Source organism: Passer domesticus, chromosome 1 (assembly GCF_036417665.1).
Source record: "Passer domesticus isolate bPasDom1 chromosome 1, bPasDom1.hap1, whole genome shotgun sequence".
Classification (NCBI taxonomy): domain Eukaryota; kingdom Metazoa; phylum Chordata; class Aves; order Passeriformes; family Passeridae; genus Passer; species Passer domesticus.
Window position 1 is genome coordinate 102,290,447 of NC_087474.1, and position 23,373 is coordinate 102,313,819.

The 23,373-nt window shown below is 39.2% G+C and overlaps 2 long non-coding RNA genes across 2 annotated transcripts in view; one reads left to right on the forward strand and one right to left on the reverse strand.

The window, feature by feature from the left end:
- Positions 1–20,152, reverse strand: part of LOC135289046 (uncharacterized) — a 45,956-nt gene extending 25,804 nt beyond the window's left edge. The window contains exon 1 of the long non-coding RNA XR_010351855.1: positions 20,014–20,152. This is a non-coding gene — a long non-coding RNA (uncharacterized LOC135289046). The remainder of the gene's footprint in view (positions 1–20,013) is intronic.
- On the forward strand, positions 12,234–17,622 carry LOC135289050 (uncharacterized). Its single transcript, XR_010351856.1, has 3 exons — positions 12,234–12,401; positions 17,103–17,186; positions 17,313–17,622. It is a non-coding gene; the product is annotated as an uncharacterized LOC135289050 (long non-coding RNA).
- Positions 20,153–23,373: the final 3,221 nt, after the last annotated feature.

Genomic DNA, 23,373 nt, shown 5'->3' on the forward strand with positions numbered 1-23,373 from the left:
TAGACTCCTCTTAGCCTGCCTTTTTCCACTGTATTTGACACAGCAGAGGTGGAGCTAGTTTCATACTTTTGGGGGTCACAGCAGATTGGGATAAGCCTATGCCAGCTGTACTTAAGTAAAAGAAAGTGAAACAGCTGGCAGCAGGTGAGTGGTGTATTTTTAAAGTTCCTGGGGGATGCTTGAAATGCACTTATCTCAATGCTTGTGGATAGTTTTAGAAGAGCTCCCTGGATTTGCTGCAGTCAGCTGTTTACTTATTCTAACAAATAAATATAAGAAACTGCTCCTGAAGAAATTAAAGGTTAAATTTGGATGTCTTCCACAGGAAATAGAAGTGTAAGGGTGAGTATGTGTTTTGAAATACGGATGTTACAATTCCCATCCTAGCTTGCAAAACAAACCCCAAACCCATACTATGTCACTTTAATGATTTATAAGCATGTCTTAAAAAAAAAAAAATCACTTATTCAGTCTCTTGTGACGCCTCTCTGGTACACACATGAGGCTCAGCAGCCTGCTTGTTTCTCATGCTGCAGAGATTATTGCTTTTACTGATGGCCAGACTGTGGCTGCCCAGGAGCAGGTGTGCAAGTGAGGGGGAGGTGAGGAAGCTCAAAGCCTTCATCTGCTTGGACAGGTATTCAACAAGCAGCAATCCCCATCTTGCCTCTTGCAGACATTTTAGGAAGAGCAGGCAAGCCACAGTAGTTGTGGTTCAAGTGGGGTAAACGCACTTCCCTCTGACAGTGCCCACTAGGGCTGGTTTGGAGACGGCTCTGCTGCATCTTGAAATGTGTTGGTGAACTGATCCAAGCACTGGGGTGGTGTTCAGCAAAGAAAATCAGCTGGCTCCTACCACTTTCTGACCCTCCCTCTTTAGTTATAGCAAGAGAAATTCTGTAATTCTGTATTTCTGTTAATCTCAAAGGGCAAGAGTATCTATATAGCCTGCTCCACTGCTGAGTCCCTCTGACACCTGGGTCTTGAGTTCAGTAGGGCTGGACACCCAGGACTGTACAGGCGCTTCCAAGGTGCTTCAGAAAACCAAGAAAGTGCAGCTATAGAAATTTTGCTAGTGAGGGCATGAGCACATTCAAACACAGACATGCACATGCAAGAGCAGAAGTGAAAGAAAAAGTTAAACCGAGATCAAGATCATGCAGATATGGAGTTATTAAAGCAACGACTAATCATTTAAAATTTACTCTGAACCACTCAGAAATGGAACAAATCAAAGGAAAGTGTTTCTCAGTTTTGTTTGACTAATGCAAAATCTAAACCATACTTAATATATCACTGGGTTTCAAAAACTTATCTGACGGCAGGGTGTCTGCTTCTTCTGTGAGATTTACTGCTCTTCAGAGCTGAAATATGCCAAGGGGGACCTTTAGCTGGTTATGATAAATGGCTTCTCTCCACTGACTGCACTGAAACTATGCTATATTAGTCTGATTTTTTCATATCTGACCTAAAGAGTTAAAAAACCTTTGAGGACACGGGCACTAAAACCTGTTTGTAAATGCAGATACTGCAACAGTTTTTCTAAGGACTAAGAAATATTAGAGGGTCAAAGTATGAAGTTTGCAAAATGTTGAGACTATTTCCAAAGACAGAAAGAACTTCCCACCTCCTCCTGCCTTGACTGAAATTCTTCTCGTTGAAATGCAGGTATATTTTTCATGATTATCCAGATTCCTTTTTTTCAAGGAAAAAGTTGCTCAGCTTATAAGACTAAGTGCTGGTCTTTCCCTTTAACATTCTGTGTGGAATCATGTTACGGAGAATTAGAAACTTTCAGCATCTTTGGAAAAGGCCTCAGCCCTCTTAGCATTGCAATGACAATGATTAACATCATTATTTCAGTGATTGCCACTTTACCCAACTGACAGATACCCTAAAGATTTTCTTCCATCATATAAGCACAGCTGAACACCAAAAATGCTTTCTGCTGTAGGAACAGCTATCTGAAGATCATTTTCATTTCTCCTTTTCACGTACAACTGTTTATTCCATTCTCAGAGTAGTGTTTTTTAAAAAAATATTGGTAAAAGCAGAAATGAAAGCAATAAAAAAAAAAAGGTATTGCAATTTGGTTAAAATTGAGACTTTTAAGGTTAACTCTAGTTATGGAAAGCAGCAAGAGATAGTCTCAGGGGCAGAAGAGTAAGGAAGAAGACACACTACACTTGTCGCCAGGAGCGTTATAGGCTTCTGCTCAGAGGAAACATCTGCCAAAACTTGAGCTGACCAGGGTAGAGTTGGCTTGATACAAAACCAATTCTATTCAATTGTTAAGGACCAAGCAGGAAAAAATTACAAACTGATCTGTAACAAAAAAGTTACAAGTGAAGTTGCTGCACCATAAACCTTCTTTGAGAATTGTTTTATATTTCTTCTGCAGTCTAAATGTTTTGATTACCAAGGCAGTGTTTTCCCATGAGGCATATCTCAAAGAGATGTGGTGCCAGGACCAAGTGGGATGAGATTATAAAATATAAGAAGCTGGAACATGAGAAGTTTGAAACTCAGCTGTGAAAATGTTTATTGGATAAATGTTTACTCTGCTGCATGCTCATATTTATTTTTCTTTCAAACCTTTGAGTTTCCTTACTGCTGCACTGAGACAATTAATTTTCTTTGGAAAACATGGCATGGTTAATTAAACAGGTGAGAGAAAGTAGTTTCTCAACTGTCTGGAGATTCAAAGATTCAATTGCAATTTACAAAGAATATATTACAGTTGTCAACATCATGTGAATCCTGGATTGTGTGAAAATGATAAACACATGAAGGCTGTAGGAAATACTCCTTAGAAACCTGAAACCCTTTAGAAACTCATCAATGCCACTCGCTGTTGTTCCAGGTGATCACAGCACAGTGTGCTTTTCATGAACAGCTTATAAATACCTAAGGATTTTGCTCCTTTTTTCTTCCTGTAGACTGGCTACTCTGAAACCTCACTATGCTGATGGCTGGGGAACGACTTAAAAATCCCCTGGCTGTTTCTTTTTATGCCTAAGCTGTTTTTAGCTTTTGTATCCTGTCTTCATCTCTGATTTTTATCCTCATGGCAAATTTACAAAGATATATTTGTGTTCTCTTAAGTCTTCCCCTGCTAGCCAGAGCAGTGCAAACTTGGGGGGCATATCTCTGTATGGAGGTGTGTGTGCTGACTTTGGTCCTGTGAGCCAGCCCTGCCTGGCCCACACGTCATGGCCAGGGCATCTTCTCTCTGGAGCTCAGCCCAGCTCTGGTCTCACAGTTCCTGCTCACCAGCAGGCAGCATCAGGGCCTTGAAGATGTGCTAAAGAAGGAAGCTAAAAAAGACTGGCCTAGCTGAACAGAGAGCTTTGGCTGAAATTCAGGGGAAAAAAACCCCAGAGTTCATGACTTTTGGAAGAAGGGGCAGGCAGCAGGGAGAAATTTAGAAAGGCCAAAGCTCAATGATAACCTAATCTGGCTACTACTCTAAAAAATAAGGAATATTTCTATAATTACATTGTCAAGAAATGGAGGGGTAAGGAGAATCTCTGCCTTTTATTGGATGCAGGGGTAAACATAGCGACAAAGGATGAGGTAAAGACTGATGAACTCAATGCCTTCTTTGCCTCAGTCTTCCACAGTAAGACCAGCTGTCATCAAAGTATCCAGCTTCCTGAGCTCTTTGGAAAAGAGAGCAGTGGAGGGGAGTGAAGCCCCCATAATCCAAAGGGAAATAGTCAGTGATCTGATACACCACTGAGACATGCACATCCCTATGGGGGCAGCTGCGATCCAGCCAAGGACACTGAAGGATTTGGCAGAAGTGCTCACTGAGACACTTTCCATCACTTACCAGCACTCCTGGCTAAATGGGGAGGTACCAGCTGACTAAGGGTTAGCAAATGCAGTGCCCACCTACAAGAAGAGGGAATTTGGGGAACTACAGGCCTGTCAGCCTGACCTTGGTGCCAGGGAAGGTCGTGGATCAGCTCATCTTAGGTCATATGACACATGCAGGACTACCAGGGATCAGGCCCAGCACAGCTTTATGAAAGATCCTGCTGGACCAATCTGATCTCCCTCTATGACAAATTGATCCACTCATTGAAGGAAGGAGAAGATGTGGGATTTTTCTACCTGAACTTTAATGAGGCCTTTGGCCCTGTCACCCACAGCATCCTCCTGGAGAAACCAGCTGCTTTTGTCTTGGACAGGTACACTCTTTGCTGGATAGGAAGCTTTCTGGATGGCTGGGCCAGAGAATGGTGGTGAATGGAATTACATCCAAATGGTAATCAGACAGATGTGGTGCTCCCCTGTGCTCAGTATTGGGACCAGTCCTGTTTAATCTCTGTCAATGATTTGGACAAGGGGATTGAATGTATTCTCAGGAAGTTTACAGAGGACACCAATGGATGGAGTGATGGTGTGCTGGAGGGCAGGAAGGCTCTGCAGAGAGATCTGGACAGGCTGGATCAGTGGGTTGGGGCCATTTTGTGAGGTTCAACAAGGCCATGTGTCAGGTCCTGCTCCTGGATCATGAAAAACCCCAGGCAGTGCTGGAGGCTGGGGGCAGAGTGGCTGGAGAGCTGCTGGTGGAAAAGGAGCTGGGAGTGCTGACTGACAGTGGCTGAACAAGAGCCAGTGAGTGCCCAGGTGGCCAAGGAGGCCAATGGCTTTTGTGGGGAATAGTGTGGCCAGCTCAGGGCCAGAGGAGGGATCATCCCCCTGTACTTGGCACTACTGAGGCTGCGTCTCAAATCCTGTGTTCACTTTTGGGTCCCTCAGGGCAACAAAGACATTGAGGTGTTGGAGCGAGTCCAGAGAAGGGCAACAGAGCTGGTGAAGGGTCTGGAGAATAAGTCCTATGAAAGATGGCTGAGGGAGATGGGGTTGCTTAGCCTGGGAAAAGCAGGCTTGGGGGAAACCTTATCCCTCCTTACAAATGCCTGAAAGGAAGTTGTGCCCAGGTGGGGGTCAGCCTCTCCTCCTAGGTAACAAGCAATAGGATGAGAGGAAATGGCCTCAAGTTGCACAAAGGAAGGCTCAGACTGGATATTAGGAAAAATTTCTTCACTGAAAGGGTTGTCAAACATTGGCACAAAGCTGCACAGGAATGATTCTAAGATTCTAAACCCAAGCGTCAACCGCTTGCAAAAATAACACTTTGACAATGAACTTGAGCCTGTATTTTCTAGAAGACAAATCTAGAAAATGGTAGAGAAATTGCCTGATGGGGCCATATCAATGAGTTTAAGCTCTCTGAGGTAGACTGTTACTTCCTCTGTTTTTGCCTTAAATGTAGAATCATGTGGCCTTCATCAGTGGATTTTGGTGCTACTGTGATCTAAGAGTCAAGTATTAATAGCTTTGAACAGCAGGGAGTTTTCAACCACACTGCACTATCTGTTGTAGGAAAGGCCAGTGCAGTAAGCTTTGTTTATGTCAGGAGGGGCTTTACATGATGGGAAAGGCACTGATCTGGGTGGGGAATGGGATGAGGATACTCTGGCAGTGAACTGTACTTAGTGGTAAGATGTACTCCTCTTTACCTCTCATTAGTGACTCCAGACTTTCTTTCATCGTTTTCCACACAGAAGGATTGAGCAGCTATGTAAATTCTTTAAATTTTACTACTGTTTAATGCCTGTTTTATTTTACTGTTTTTAATGTGTTATCAGTAAACAAGCACTACTTTTTGGCCAACTGTTATGTTTTGTCTAGGGTTACTTAAGTCTCAGTTATTTGTGGAATGTTCCTATATTCCTTTGGGCAGTCAGTGCATGACTCACAATTATCTAATATCTTTTTGGGAAAAAATATCTCAGATCACTTTTATGCATCTTTTACATAGCTGTTAAATATTATAGGACATACATACTCACTTCAACACCACCACATCTGCAATTGTGGTTGAAAGTAAGAGATTCTCTCTATAGCAACCAGTGCATGTTCAGTTTTTGGTTTTTTTTTAAATACCAGACCCAGATTTTGTTCTCAGATCCTCAGTAGTTTTGGAGTTTTTTCTGATTTTCTTTTTTCTTGAGAGTGAATAAAGTCCTGATACTTTTCCACTACACGTGTCTCAATCTTATTTTGGCAGCTTTCTGAAACAAATGGTTTGCTGACTTTTCTCTAAATCAAAAATGTATTAATGGATCTCCAGAAGGGGATGTGCTTTGAATGAATCTGGACAGAATTAGTGACGATGAAATGTTTACTGCAGTACATTCCTTCTGCAAAGCCTTTAGAACTAATTCCAAATGCATACATGACTGCTGACTTTTAATTGGATAATTCTTGCCTGTTGACATTCTTCCAGCTTCATCCTGTAAGGCGATGTGTGTCAAGATTCCAGAGTCACTTGCATATCTGTGGATCCCTATTTTTTATCCGTATGTGTAAACAACTATTTGCCCATGCAAAATGGGTCCTTAGATGTGCAAATACTTGATCTTCTTGCATAAATATTTTTTTGTAAGCAGATCTGTTTACAAGAATGACTACATAAACTACAGATATGTTTGAAATTAAATGAAATACAATTAAGTGCAGGTCTATTTACATGAATGACTACATACACAAAAAAAAAGAGGGCCTTTAACTCTGAGTTTGGGGACTTCTGTCTCGTACCACTGTCTTTCTTTTTGTCTGTGAAACTAACTCACTAATAGACTAGTTTTATCAGTGAGCCCAGCAAATACACTGATAAAACATCCATGCACATGTTTAACTTCACTGAAGCTTAAGCAAGGTTAAGCACATCAGTCAGTGCTTTTCTGAATTGGACCAGCATTTAGATCCAGAGCTCCATGTTTTTCCATGCTTCCTGGTTCCTACACAGAAGAGAACCAAATTTCAGTGGAAATAGTTTATAAAGGATGCAGAATTAGGTGTTGTCACAAGAATCCCCTTTGTTGATATATTTCATAGCCAGATTCCTTATGTAGTCAAAGTTCATCTGAGAAAGGGCTGAGAAATTCAAACACATGCCATGCACTGTATCTAGCATTTCCATAGTTATTGAGGAAATGGTGATCCTATTGATCTGCACATTAGCTTGCAGTTCTCCAAAAATGAAGTCTGTGACATTTACTTCTCCAGAAAAATTTGTTCATCGGCCTTTGCATGTTATTTGACAGCACAAATACTAATGTTTAATTTAACTGACCAGCTCATTAAGTGGGAATCCCATTATTCACAAATAATCAATGTTCAGCTGGTGGTCCAGGGTCTGAAGAACATTGCAATTGTCCTCATTTCAAACTGGAATAGATAGTTATTGTAGAGCAGTATTGCAGACGATTAGTTATGGAGCGTTCTTTTGGTCAAAGCCTCGCCCTGAGCAGGGGGCTGAGAAAGCATGTTTCCCTGGTGGTAAGGTGTCACAAGGGAACTTGCACTCCTTGAAAAGTGATCTTTCCCATAGGTTAGTAGTGCACAAGACAATTGCTCTCTTCTAGAAGTCTTTGGGAAATAGGGGAAGTGTGCAGCGTGAGGGAAGGAGGGTCCCTGAGTCCCTGTGACTGCTTCAGTATGGTATAAAAACAGGGCAAACCTCTGCCTTCTGTTACCCACACTGTGGTTCTCTTCCAAACTTTTTGTTTTCGTGCCTCTGCTTCCCATCCCCCACTCCTCTTAGTATTATCATTACAAGATGAATGTGGAAATTCAAGATCTTGGCCCTGGAACCTGCAGTTTGTTGGCTGTACTGGACCAGGAATGGCTGAAGATATTTCACAAAGAACCAAGAACACCTGACGGGTTTTATAATTTGTGATGATGATTTTAATGGCACTTAAAATTAGAAGTAAGTATCATGACACTATTCCATAAGAAAAACACAATACTTCTGGTTAGAAATATTCTGGTTTTCCACGTACATGACAAGTTTGTACCTATTTTTATACCAAATTTTCTCCTTTGCCTCACTCTCCGTGTTTTTGCTGATTCATGTGCGATTACCACTAACTTAATACTAAGTAGATTAATTTATCTGTACTTCAGATATATAATTTTAATCTCATTTATAAATATGTATAATATGCTCAGCCTTTTAAAAATATAACTTCTATAACTTTAATTAGATTTGGGCTCTTTTGCAAATATTTTGTTACTATTTTCTTTAGGTTTAGTTCTGACTTGGCAAAACATCTGTGCGTTTAGCCCAGTTTTTAAAAAACGTGCACATTTTTCTGTGCTAAATGGTTTAATTCCCTGTACGCTCCCAAAATTCCATTTAGTGAAAACCATCCACAAAGACAAAGTCTGTTATTTAGCAGCAGTGTTCAAGATAGCAAGGATCAGCTTCCATGTGGACAGAGCCTTCGGATCAAACAGGAGGAACGGGCTGAGAGATTGTATGACTGTGAACAGATGAAATCATGGGACGGGCTTTATTGCTGGTGAAATCTGTTTCCACTTGCTGCCACCCACTAATTTGACAATAGATTGCATCATGTGGTTGCAGCAACTGAGATGACTAGCAACCATTTTAAAATGCTTTCCTTAAAGGGGAAAACACCCTACTATAGCAGCAGAACAGAGGGGCAGTGTTGTGAGCACATTTCAAATATTAGATAAATACAGTTATGTTTGCTGCAGTGTATTAAATTTAACATTACCCAAGTATTTGGCGAGGAGCTACGTATTAGCCAAAATATGTTTGTTTAGAGATTTTTCTTAGTGGACAAAAACAGCTAGGAGGTTTGTTAACAGTAATTTAGCTGATGCTAGAATTGCAATTACCACCTAAGTGCTGTATGGGAAACACACAACATTTTTCAAAGCAGAAAAATAAATAATAATGAACCCTTAGCTTAAAAATGCAATTCTCTCTGTGTTCTTTTCTTGTAAAGAAAAATCTACATTTCAAAGGAATATTTTCTTACATATGGAAATGCTTATTTTCTAGCTACTGAAGATCTGCCAGGAAATATTAGAGAATATCATGTTCAGAGTTTTAGAAGGCAAATTGCTTCTGCATACGCTGTATCTAGCAGACAGCTTTATGGTGCCCTTTACCTGTCTGTCATAACATCATCAGTTTTTCCAAAGTACCTGAAGCCTTTGAAAGTGAAGGAGTGTAGCAGTATACCTTCACATGACACATGTATTTAGCAATGCTAATCTGATTAGCAAGTAAATACAAACTACAGTTGTACGTGCTTTAAACCCAATTATTAAATGTTCCTTGATGGAGGACAAAAACTACTTTGAAAGTAAAAACTGACTTCAGAGTAAGAAGATGAATTTTAAAGAGCACTAATCAAAGTACACTTATCATGGTTGTGCACCTTTAGAAATGAGTTTCAGATGGACTTTTTTGTCTTAATTTATATCTTAGGGAAGCAAGGAGAGCCACCTTAGCTGTGGAAGATTTGGCTTTTTAGATATAAACACTGACTTTAAAACATCTCAGCAGCGTTTTCAGATTGTCACAGTGAGCAGAAACATCCATGTTGTCAGCCAGATGGGAAATTTCATATGCGTTTCTTAAACCAGTTAATTTTCTTCGTCAGTGCAGAGAAGCCAAGAGCTAATGCTGAGGTCTGGGACATACTTTCAATTGCTTTTTGTGTCAAATTCCATGCACCCAGAAAGCCTTACTCTTTTATTTCTTTGTTTGTTTTTATTTTAAGGAGAAACCAGTGCATTTCTGGATGTTTATTGTCAATCTGCCTTAAACCATTCTAGTATTCTGACAGAAAAAAAAATTCTTTGAAACTGTCAGAAGAATTTGAAAAACTGATTCAGAAATAAAAACAAAGCGCTCTCTCTCCTTAGATTCCATATTGAGAAAAATTTTAACTGCTTGAGTAAGAGCTGCAGAAATGCCCTGTGGCACTTGTGGAAGTTTTCATCATCACTGCATTTACCACTTATTTGGTGTACCCCTTGTTTTAACAAATCTCAAAAGAAAAATGTTCTTGTACCTCTCTCTGCTTGGTGCTTGGATTCTTTCCTTACCAGTACATTTTTTTACTTGCTTTTTCTTCACTCCACATTACAGAGTCAAGATCGGTTTTATTTATTGGGTCAGCATAATGCAAATAAATCTCTGCTGTTGGTTACTGCTTAATGCCTGCAAGAGAGCAAGCCCAGCCCCCCTGCCCCTGCATCTGCTAACCAGGGAGGGGCAGCCACCCTGGGGAGATCTCCTGAAGGCAGCCATGGCCCAGGGCAGCTTTTCAGAGAAGGAGAAAAATTAATTCAAACCCAAAGCTTTTTGAGGAGATGGTTCTTGCAGGCAGGGGTGAGGAGTCAAGGGAAGCACCAAGTGGGATTTGAAAATGAAGCACGTCGAAACTGTGTTCCTTGGGAGTGCAACCATTGTAATGCACGTGGTGTTCACGCTTAAATTTTAAAAGCAGATTTTAGCAAAGTTCAGAACAACATTTCCTGATATTTGATAGTTGTGAAAGCACATTTTTGAAAAGCAACAATACAGAAAAACCATCGCAGGTTGAGAAATTATGAGAAAACCTTAAAACCATCTAGGTAACAACCAAAAATCCTGTCTGGAACACCAAACAAAAACAAAAGCCCCCTCCCTAACTGCTGTTTCTACATGATGTCATGAGTGGTTTTTGAGCAAACTAAATGCAATTGTAAGGGCAAAGAAAACAAGGGATTTCCTACTCCACATGAAATTTCTTGTGTTCAAAAAGAGGAATTGTGGCCATCTTACAGAAATGCCACAACAGCAGATGCATTTAAGAAATGATTGGCAGCTTGGTGATACCTTTACCTGCAGTGCACCACATTGTGTGCTTCCACAATGCTACCACTTTTGAGGGTAAATGATTAGTAGGTGTGTAATTCAAAGCAATACCAGCATTAACCTCGCCCAGCTAGGCATCCAGACAATGGAGGAAAATAAGGTGTAGGCTTGAGTCTGGTGAAAGACCCGTGGAAAACCAGAGAACAAAATTACATACTAACCCCCTTTTAATGAATATAGTGTTCAAATGACTGTTACAGAAATAAAAGTTTTTCATATTCTATTATGAGATCCCTATGCACCACAAGCTGTTGAACAGCACAGCTGACCAAGAGATGAGTATGGCTCAGTTTTACTATGGGTGGGCTAACCTCAAAAGATGCAACAGATATTTTCAGTTCACAGAGGGAGAAAATTACCTATATGCTTATGCAACCTCTATTCAAAGCTCCTGCAAGCCAACAGAACTTCCACTCATGCTTATAAAGCTAGGCATGTATAGAAGGACCTTTAGGATCAGAACCTAAAGTTTGCCCCAGTTCCTAAGCTGGAAATAATACTGATTCTATTTCAAGTAAGTTACAAGGGATGTAAGTGATTTTGAGTTTAAAAAAGTAAGCATGAAAGAAAGGCAGTTATGTCTTCAAATCTTCACAAGAATTCTTGCAAGAGAAATTTGGAGATTCTTTTGCAGTGTAAAAATATATTGCCTTTATTCACCATCACTTGTTTTTTCATGATGAATACAGTAATGTGAACCTCATGCCTATTTTTTTGCTAAGATTTTTATCCTTTACAGGCCCTTACACTCAACAGTCCTATGAGATCCAGCACTATTGCTACAGTAGTTCAAGGATGTGTCTAGAGCCTAAAAGTGTTGGCTTGGATCTCTACTGGAATTTGCATATAGCCTTGCTAATTGTGTCTCTTCTCAAAAGTTTATTCAGTTTTTAACTTTGTAGTTGGTTTGCTTGGCTTTTGCCTTGTTGGTGTGCATGTGATCCTTCTGACATGTCAGGCAGGTGCTGCAGCCTTCCCCTCCCACTGTCTCTGCTCCCATGGGGAGCTCTGGCAAATATTCCTTGTTACCATAAGGAAACCTTGTTCTTCTCAAGAAAAGCAGGGCCTTGGGGTGAGGACCACAAATCCTTTCATTCAGATTCCTACTTCAACCAGGTCTGAAACCCTACACACATAAACTGTACCCTTATTCAGGAAAGGATTGGTTGAACCTTTTCAGTTTTGGAGACAGAGGTTCTCTTGCTCATGTGGCACTGACAAAAAGAGGGTGGTCCAGGCAGGAGTTGGAAGCTCCAGTGCCCAGCTGCATGGGAGTGAGGGGCCCTTCTGAGGTGCTGAGAAGAGCCCCATGCAGTCTATGGTGCAAGTATAGTACCATCATCTAAGGGTGGGATTTTGAGCTGTGGAAAGCAGCATTCCCAGCACTGGGTGCTGGACCCAGCCCAGCTTCCCTGTCTAAAAGCAGCCCAACAAGGTTCAGGTGCCAGTGCAGAGGCAGTGAGGTGAGGGAGGGGGAAGGTTGCAACTCTTCTCAGTGGTTGTCAATCTGTTTGGTCTGAGGAAAAAGTACAGAAAAAGTTGACATCACTGAGATACACAAGACCTTCAAGACAGCTTTATTTCAGGGAACTGAAAGGACTGAAAGTCACTGACTGACTAAGTGAACTGTCCTGAGGTAAGAATTTAGGAGGTACTTTGATTTTTTTTTCTTTCTCATTTCACCTTTTGAGCAGCTAGACAAAAATGGCACTGATGAATCATTAGGGTATTTCTCTCATTAATCTGGGAAGCTGCATGACTTATTGAAAAGTCAAAAAAAGACATTTTATCTTTTTCAGTGCCTACAGATGTTTAGATGCTGTTGCAATGCTAACTGTTGCTCTTAAGGTCTCGGCCTCGGTATAAAAGACTCTCACTTCTGACTCATAAGGACCTGGTCTGTAATGAAAAATTATTCTCTCTGCTGATGAGAGGCAGTAGAAGCAAGTATGGTGGCCAGACAAAAAAAAAATAATGGAAATTACATGATTAGGTTAGATGTTAAGTGGGCTCTACAGGTTTAAGTTTATCACTTTGTTGTTTAACAAAATGGTTGTGAGTGTTTATAAAGGACACAAATTCCATTGGGTGGAAGGATTTAGGAAATAAAAGCACAAATGCACTTGCCCAAACCTCCCATCCTGTGTGGATGGTGGCAGTGAGAAGAACTGGACAGCAGGAGATGCTTTCCTCATGTGTACAATGTGACCAATAATAACTGTTAAGTACTCTTATTCATCTTACTGAGAAGCTGCATTTTCATAGAACTGTTCTTTATTTTCTTCTTGTTGTTCATTTTATCTCTTATTATTTCTCAGTTTTAAGGGGGAAAAAACCCACCTTGTCTACGTACCAAAATGAAACTTTGTTTTTCAACAAAAAAAAAAATTAAATGGCAAAATTCTGATTGTTCTGATCTGCAGCAGAGATCATTGCAATTTCTCCTGGTACTCCTTATCATGCACTGGTGATGTACAAAAAGGACAGTTTTACAGTTTATGCCATCATTCTTAGCAGAAAGCATAAGATGCTGAAGCCTGGACGATACTAGGAAGAAGAAAATGTCCACAAAGTGTAATGACTGTACATCATCCTTTGCAAACTTCTGTTCATAGTATTTTGAAGTTCATCTTGCTTCAGAGAAGCTGGATAACATCTTAGTTCATTTATTGATGGTATAATTCACTTTATTTCAATTTCTTCACTTAAAATCTCATGAATTTCAACCCCTGAGTACCATGTGGGCTTGAAAAGCATAATCAAATACATTTGCAGTGGTAGTTGGTCTTCTTCCTTCCACGTTTGCTTTGACATTTTTCAGTGTGTTCTTAAGGGTCTAGATAGTGGTTTGTGTGTTTTTTAAATTTTTCTTCTTTGAGTAAATACTCAAATTTCTGTGCATGGATGATTCCTCTGAGCTGACAAAGATGGAAACCACACTGGGGCTTTCATAGCCAAACTGATTGTGACTATCCCAAGTCTTCAAGCTGGAAAGTACAGCCAGTGAAATGCTGAAAAAGCAAGAGTGTAATTGTAGTGTTTTTAACAAAAAACTGCTTGTAGAGTGGCAGGTAATGTCTGCACAGGAGTGTCCACACAAGCATGCTAGCAGTGGCCTTGTATTGTTGGAAGAACTGGTCTAACCTGACTAACAGAAGTTCAGGATTTTATCTGGCTTCAAAATTAAGTGTGGATGCATAAGTAGGATGATCTATAAAATTCTGTAGTATAAACAAAAAAAAAAAAATCTCAATCCTGTGTCTGCAAGATCGTGCTCCTATAAAATAACCACGTTTACCTGTAATTGAGATTATCACACTGAAAGGTATGATTTGTTCAGAGAGCACTATAATGGGCCTGGATAGGTACCATCATAAACAGAGACTTACTTTTTAAAACTTTCTTTTTTTTTTTTTTTCTGACTGAGAAGTAATGGCTGCTCAGTTTACTGTTTCCAGCAGCTCCAAACAGCTGGCATTGCTTTAATTATAGTGAGCAGGACTTCCTTTCTGTTATGAAGAAAAAGAGCTGTCATATTTTTCTATAAAGAAAGAGAAGATGGGTAAGATATAATTATTGTTATTTGCAAGATTGTGAGAAAGGGCAAGAGACCAACCTTGAGACGGTACAGACCTCACTCTTACCATTTATAAGGTTGCCTGCACAGAGCCTTGCTCAAATCAATGGGCCTGAAAAAGGAGCAAAATCACTGCAAGTCTGGTTGCATTTTGGGCTCTGTTGATTAAGAGAGCTGTAATGTACATTTGATTAAATGGTACATTACAGCCTCAAAGCTCAGGAAAACCACTAAGTCATCATCCTATCTGTCATTCCTGGGCTGCTTTGAACCCAAGCGTGCCCTGCTTACATGAATTAGAGTTGATAGAAAGGACTGACCCGATTTATGAGGGACATGCAACCCACAATACAGAGACTACAGAGTGCTGCAACCACTCCCTCCTCTGTCTCAACATGCCCATTTTCCTACTGATTCTGGGCTGTGGGCTGTGGAAACAGGAGCTTCTGCACCAGTTGAAAAGCTGGTTGAAAATGTGAGCTTCTGTGAAAAAAGATGCTCATATGAACCATGTCATGGTTTTTCCTCTCTCTGGGAGAATCATTCCAGCTCGGATCTTCCTCTATAGAGAACTCCTGCACCCATTTCAGGCAGCACACATAAACCTTGCCTGGTCAAATTATTTTGCCTAGGAAATGTCAGGCTTAACTATAAATAATGACAATAGCATGCCATGATAGCTATTAACCTGCCAAAAGTAGGATTTCTTAATGTTAAATTAAAATTTTAAAAAATAACCAGGAATCAAGATGCAGTTTCATTATGTTTGCTTGAACTTTCCTTAATGTTTCAATTCATCAGTGAGTTCTTTCGATGAATGACAAATTAATCACTATGCTACAAAAATAATACCATGAGAATCCCACAGCAAGCAGAAATCTTTCCTCGCAGAATATTTTTCCTCTGATGCATTGCAGCATTTTTTCCCACCACATACCTGTTACACACCAGCAAAGTGTTTCACTCCTAAAGAAGGTTGTACCATTATTTACAAATTAGATGTGTATTAATTGAAAGCAGCATCTGGCACTGGAAATAACTAAAGCACTGACAATTTCTAAGAGGTTCTATCTCAACACCTATTTTTCTGTTACTAATGTAAAAGTCTTGTTGTTACCATAGAAACTGGCATATCTCTACCTACACTTCTCAAAGAAACACACCAATATACTAATGTTTGTGTGTGTGTATGTTTGTGTGTCCCACCAAGTGCTTGAAGGTCATCCTGAATGCTTTTAATAAGTGGGGAAAGAAATGAAACAACATTAAGTGACAGTTTATTGACATCAAGCCTGAAAATCAAACTGATATTCAAAGCTCATCAAACAAAGTTGTTCTGCAGTTTAGACAGAGATCCCTATCCTGCCAGCTACTTGTGTTTCCTAAATCCCCTGCACCCATAAAGTTGCTTTGGGTTGAGATAAATTTATCCTTGAAATTAACATTTCAAAAGATAGTAGTAAAGAAGGGAAGGTTTGGGGTTTTTTTCCAGAAATGCTCTTCTGAAAGAAATTTGCATTTGCTATTAACAGGTCAGATCAATAATTCACATCACTGTTTTTAATTTTATGCACAAACATCAGAGTAGTAAATTTTTCTTTATTTCCTTTTTGATACACTTTCATTAGAGAAAAGTTAATCCATCACAACCACTCTGTGCTCTGGAAGAAAATTATTTTAGCTGGCAAAAGTGAGACAGTTAAATCAGGTCCCTATCTAATTTTTATTAATTCTACAGTTCTGCTTGTCACTTGGATACCATCTTGACAGAAGGGAGAATGCTCAGGTTGTTGCTATGTAGAGTGCAAAGGAAAACATTTACAGCAGAACCATCAAGTAAATAAACACAGTTGCATCTTTAAATATATGTTTGTTTATTTTCTGCCTCTAATTTTTTAAAACACATATAGCCTCTGTCTTTACTGGCTCTCCATGTGCTATTTGTATGATCCCCAGATTCTGTTCTATAAAGCACTGGGTTGCTTATGCCAATTTCAACATTTTTTGATGAGAGAAAAGGAAGGGAATTTTTATTTTGAGGACTTACTTCTTCATATATTGAACCAATGAAGCACCATTATGGCTAGAGTTTGATAGTCTGGACTCAGTAAACTTTAAGGATTTTAACAAGCTCTAACATCCAAGGGTAACTAAAAATTGTATTACAGCATAAAACCTCAGCAACAAATCTGTCTGAGCACTACAAATGGATTTTTATTTATGAATGTACTTAACCATATGAAATTCATAAATTTCTCTTCCTCATTAGCTTACAGAGGGATTGCATGTTACGGTTTGCTAAGAAATGCAATATTGGCCACATATAAACTAGGCTGATGGAGAAGGAAAAATCAGTCGGAAAAGTTTTTCAGTTGGAGTTTTGTGGAGACTGCTGGGATAGAGATCTGAAAGCAACCCTTTTCATCTGTACTTGCAATGAAAGAGGGAAAATATTGTAGTAAAAAGGCTGCCTGCAGGACCTTGGTGTGTCTGTACATAAAGCCCTCAGGAATATGCAAGTAGTTAAATGTCATAGAATTTTGCGGCTACAAAAATGGATTTATATGAAGTTATCAAGGAAATTCAGTGGAGTTCTGTATCCCCAGAGCTCAACTGAATTTGAATTTGCTATTTTCTTTGTTTTTCTTGCAAAGACTTGTACTTCTTCAGAATCATGGAAAGGAGGGAAGGATGTAAATGGGTGAGAATAGGGGTGCTACTAATCTCCAAGAGAGAGATTTAAAAGATTTTTTTGCTTAGGTAAAAGCTGAGAACAACCTGACAGACCAACGAAACAAAGAAAAATTCTTGGATTTGCTGTGGTAAATGTTGGAGCACCTCACAGTGAGTACTTTCCTAAGATATTCCTAGGGTTCACAGCTGTTTATGAACTCCAGCTAGGGATTGGAAATGTTTTCTATATTCTGAACCTAACTGAAATCTCAAATGCTGTCTCCTTCTTGTATTTAGGATGCAGTCTGCAACCTGCAGCATCACTCTGCTGAATGAGTAGCAGTCAAAATTTAAAGGTCTCCAAGGTTTATGTACCTGAACTCCAGAAGGTGACCATGGCAGCTTTCAGTGTGCTGGAGGACTTAGGGAAAAGGAAACGGGTTTTAGATCAGAAAGTTCTTGAATTTGCAACACTCCCTGTAAAGGGAGTGCAACATTCCCTGTAAAGAATGTTCTGAACCATCAAGCTGTAGATAAAAACTGAACTAGTTTCCATGTCACTATAAAGCAAGGACTCTGACTTGGATGTTTTTAGATTTCTTTTAGAATGCTCAATCAAATAAAATTAGTATGAATCTAAGTGTTTTGATGTTGATGAGTTTGTAGCATTTTCAGAAAAACCATTAATTAGATTTTTTCCCCAAGTTCTCATGTGACTATAGGTTTTACAATGTAGCAATTTGGCTGAAATTTCGGACTCAAAAACTTTCCCAAACACAAACGTACATCCAGTGAAAACACTCAGGTTACACCTTATTTCATGCTTCAACCATGCAAAACCATTAAGTCTGCTATAGTGTTTCAGCACAAACCCATAAATCACCTTGAGAGGAGTTGAAAGGCCACAGAATTAGTGACCCTACTCTAAGTTTTGAATTCACAGCAAAATTGCAAACCAATTAGCTTTCATCTTATACTTTTTGTGCAGGTCTCTTAGACATTACCCACGTTCTTTAACTGTATCCCTGCATCTTCCAATATTTAAGAGAAATAGCTTTGAGAAAACAAATGCCGCAAATAGAAAATAGGCATACACTGTCTGAAAAGGGCTGTTTGTGACTGTCAGAAGGTGATTAACCTAAAATTAAATTAGTAATCCCAGGCTTGTACTATAACATATGACACCTCAGTATGAGAAACGAATGAATAATTAAAAAAAAAAAAGTATTTTCTCTTTCAGAGAATGTCTTGAATGATTGAATACAGGAGAAGTAGAAACACTCTGGAAACACCCCAGTCTGTTCCACCAGCAATGTCAGAAGGCAGCCAGGTCAGAGAATAGTTCACTTGGATATAGAAGAACTGACTTGTATTTTGAGCAGCTGAAGATCAATTTCAGTGAGTTTGTCTCTGGGGATTGCATTTTTAGCATGTTAGAATACGTTGCTCTGAGTGTACGTGCAATTCAAATATGAGTCACGTTTGTTTCAATACATGTATGCCATCTTCATGTAATGTGAGCAGCAGCAAACAGGAAAAAAATGCACTTTTGCATATGTATGTGTTTGAACATTGTTTAGACATCCTCAGAAATGGAGTATAAAAGTCTCCAAAATATTCTGTTCTACCCCACAAGGAACAGATTAGAGTTGTTAACTGAATCTGTTCACAGTGAAAACACACACTGTGGATGCCCAGTTGTAAAGACAGAAAGCCTGATTCATTCCTGTTAAACAGAGCTGTGGAAGAAATCCATGTTGCCGTCCATGTGTGGATAACAACCATTCCCTTATCCTAGCCATCTTGTACTTTGACTGATGGAGATAATGTATTTTAGGCATGTTGTAATGCCAGATTGTTGTGGCATAATCAAGTCCCTAAAATTATATGCAAATTTTTGAAGCTGAAGGCAAAAGACCCTGTTTTTACAAGGTTGAACCAGGTAGAGAAAGATTCTCCCAGTCAAGCAGTATTTGCCTTAACTAGAAAAAATTACTGTTTGCTTAATTTTTTTTTTGCATTTAACCAAAGGCAAATTGTTGTTAACAGATGCTGGTTGGCTGCAGGATGGCGGCTTGAGAGCCTGTTAGTAAATATTCTTGACAACAAACTTTTTAACATAGTCAAGAGAAACCTTTACTGCAGCCAAAATATCTGCAGAATTCACTCAACATGCTCAGATGTAAGTCATCTTCTGTTTCTTTACAAGCAAAGAAACCACACAGTAAAAAAAGCTAAGCAAAAAAACCTGCAAAAAAATCCTTCACACTGTGCATTTCACTAAATAATGTCGTTTTCTCCATGAGATTCAACAGTGGAAAACTGTTGCATAATATTTTTATATTTATAAAATACATAATAATTTATATGTATTTCATACATTGTATTTAGTTGCAAAAGATGAATCAAACATATCAGTAAATCTTGCTATAGGGTAGTTAACAAAAATAAATGAATCTGGTATTATTTGCATGGAATATACCTGCCTTTTTTGGTTGTTTTGATGCACCAATTGCTTACCTGGAGAGAGAAATTATTTGCCATCAGGAACAAAGTAACAGTGTCTGAATCATGCTCTACAGCTAGCATGAAACACTATGACCTTGATTTTGGGCAGGGGCTTTATCTTGGGAATAATCCCACAGAAACTGAGGAAAACCTGAGAAAAGATAGGCAAGTCTGTATAGTGTCAATGTAAATTAAATTAAGTATTGCAGACTTATGAGAAACTCTGGGTTTCATAGCTATTAACATAAGCATTATCAACACTATGTCTGTGTGTCCAGGTATGCATTTAAAAGACTTTCTGGTAGCAGAATATTATATGTCTCCAGTGTGTGTCCACTGATATCTTAGCTGGAGATTTAAAAAAAAATGTCCCAGAATCTCTTTGGGATTTGCATTCCTAAATTCTAAAGTACAGACTGATTTTAGACTACTGACTTGAAAATCATCATTATCTTTTAACTGAAGATAGAAATTAAAATTTCCAGCTTACCTTATTGCTCCTAAATGTGTGTCAGGAAAGGTATCTGCACCTTTTCCATATTTAGTTGAGTAATCTAAAGTTTGCAATCAAGGGCTTAAAAAATTTTCCATATTGCTAATGCTTTTAGGACACGAAAACAGTGTCTGCAGCATTGTACAGAAGGCTATCTGATCAGTGGAGTGTTGAAAATATGTGCATAACACTAAATTTCTCAGGAAGTCTATCCAAGGTAAAGGGAACAAATAACGCAGTGTGATGAGTCACTAACAAATGTTTTAGCAGAGGTGAAACTGCATTATGCCAGCATTTTGTTAGTAGGAGCGGTGCATCTTCATTTTGTGCTTATTCTGCACTGCTAGTGGAAAAATATTTCCACTACAGGGGCAGTGAGCATATGTAATGCAAACATTTTGACAGTGAATGTAAACAGCTTTCCTGCATTTTAAACCATTAAATCAAGGACACAAATTTCCGTGGTTTTGCAGATTGCAATCTTCGCTGACTATAGAGAAGATGGTGTTGCATCTGTTTTGTGTTTATAATTGCATGCTATGCTGGGCCACTGTGGCTGAATTTTAATAAACATGGGGGTTATTAATTGTTATTGATCCTGGGGTCTCACTTGTAACAATGGTGCAAGATCCAATAATACATTACAGAAAAAAAACATTTTAAAAGGAATAATCAGTGATGGGGATGACTCAAGTATTGCTCTTGCTTGCTCATCTGCTAGAAAAGTACGACAGCCTGCCCCCATTTGATGTCTGACTTCTTGCTTTCCAGTTTCAGTCAGTTGACTTAAACTCTATGTTTTTGGTTTGGTGCATGAACAGGAGCCTCAGGGGAGTACTCTCCATCAGGCTGCTCTATCTTGGTTTCTTTCACTACTTCTGTCATTGGAGAGCATGTAGAATCTGTCCAAAAATGCTTTCCCCAGTTTTCTTCTCCATCTCTCCACCCTGTCCCAAAATAGTTTTGCAGGGAAAATGAAAGTCTTACTGAGCCGACACAGAAAGCACGTGCCAGGATGGGCTCTGTATGCCAGGGAACAGTGCCCCAGGGCAAGAAGTAGCCACAGACTTGTGGGTCAGGAGGATTTTTGTGGAGGAGGAAAAGCTAAAAAATTGAGTTACTAACAACAGGGCAAATGATTTGTGAAAGAGGTAATTTGACTCTCTCAGCTTAAAGGAAAAGTTTTCTTTTCTAATAAATTATTTCTCCCCTTGGTTAGTAAATCATTTCCCCTTCCTAATACACTTAATTTGCTATTCCCTTTAATTATTGCTTGTCCAGGTGGATCTTAAAGGCTCCAACTTAAAAGGAGTCTAACCTAATCTTGGCAAAAAGCCACCCCCTGCCACATCATTAACTGAAAGACAATCATACTCTGTCTTGCCTTAAAATAATACAGACAGGGTTCAAAATGCTGCAGTAAGTGTTTTTCTCAAGGCAATATCTTGCATTAATAGGAAAGACTATGGTGGGGGTTGTGTCAGACCCATCAGACCCTTCTTAAATTAAATGACAGTATATTAATATCAGAGTTTGTGTCCCTTGGATAATGTAGTTTCACAGAGATGCAGGGGATGGTATTTCTTAGAGGAAAATTGCCTTTGCACTGTCATTACCTGGCTTTAACACTAACCTGTTACAATATGGTATTGTAACTGACTTCCCATGGGAAGAAAAAAAATTGGAAACATAGTTTTTATGGAAAGAAAGAAGGGTTTTTTTTTCCATCCTGAGCCTAAAAGTATTGAGCTGTGATTATCTTAAAGCCCTGTTTCTATCTCAGTATATGGCTAGCAAACTTGTACATTGGGTTTTATTTCTAAATCAGCTGTGCAGCACTGTAGAACATATACTGAACACTTTGACTCACAGCTGTCTTGTCCTGGAGTTTTACAGTTATTTCCAGTAGCATATGATATGTTCTTTGGATCTTTGTATCTTGTGGGAAGGAAATGAGAGAGAATGGGTGAAGAGAAAAAGAACAACCAGAGAGAAGCAACTCTTGCCTCTTTTTCAGATACGGTTTACAAATGGAGACATCCCTAAATCCCAGGTTGCCTGATCCCTCTCTGCATGCTTGCCACAAAAAGCCAACCAGCTCTGTCTGCTGTGAAATATCTAATGTGCTTTTATAACATGCTTCTCCTCAAAGCATTTAATCTTCATGGGAAGACAGCCATTGTATTTCCTTTGTCTCCAGAAAATGTGTTTGGGAGCTCAAGTTTGAAGGAGCTTGGCATGCTGATTTCCAGAGACACATCGAGGGAGCAGCAGTGGAGCAGTGGGAGCTCCCAGCCCGGGAGACTGCTTGGCACTCTAAGGCATAGACTGCAGAATGATTCTGCATTTTAAAAGACCAGTTATCAACTGTCTGAAGAAGAACATGAAGGATAAGGTGTCTTGCAAGACGCAGTTGGAGTCATTCCAGTTATGCCAGTGCCTTGGGAGCATGCTTAGGGCACTAAAGAAAAACTTTTCAGACAGAGAAAGCAGCTGGTCAGTGCTGTGGAACACCATTGACCGACCACTGAAGAAGGGAGCAAGCATCCCAGTGCTGGGGTCTCTGTGCCATGCCAGCCTTGTGGTGGCAGAGGAAGGGTACTGCTTGGTGACATTGGTAAGGGCCAAATTCCTATTTATGCCTTATCAGATTAGGATCAGTCTTACAAACTGCAGTCTGCACTCTAGCTGCTGTGCTATGTCCAGGGAATCCTTAAATTTTTTGATTCTTACAGCACTGGAAGAATATTACTAATTACTCACAGTGTGAAAGAATAGCTGTTTGAGCGCATGCTAGAGTTAGAAAAAAGAAATATGGGAAATCTTCCTTTTTAAATGTTTATTAGGATCCTCTACTTCTCTACAATTTTAGAAGACCAGCATTTTGGTCAATTGTTATGGCAAGGATATAATTTTGTCTCCCTGTCCTTACTAATTCAGACTTTTGAAATAGCCAGCTAACCAGCCTTATATAGAAGTTTCTTTATTCACCAAATTTAGTGACAATTAGCTTGCCTTCTACCCTTATTTTTTATTCCAACTTTCAAATCTTTCATGTGAATAAGATTTAAATTTGACTTAATGAAAAATTAGTCTCCTGTGTTAACCAAAAATGTCAAAGAAATTAATAAGAAGTGCAATTAGGCAAAGTTTTTATGACAAGACAAGTGAAAATCAATTCCTAAACATGGCAAGGTTCAGTGGCAGTAGCACCTCTATAGATATTTATATATTTATATATATAAATGTACACCTGTCACCATATCCACTTAATGGACTAAGCTGAGATCATAGTACTCTTTCCAGATGGCTTTTGTGTTACAGGTATTCATAACTACAGAAGTTGCATTGGAAGAA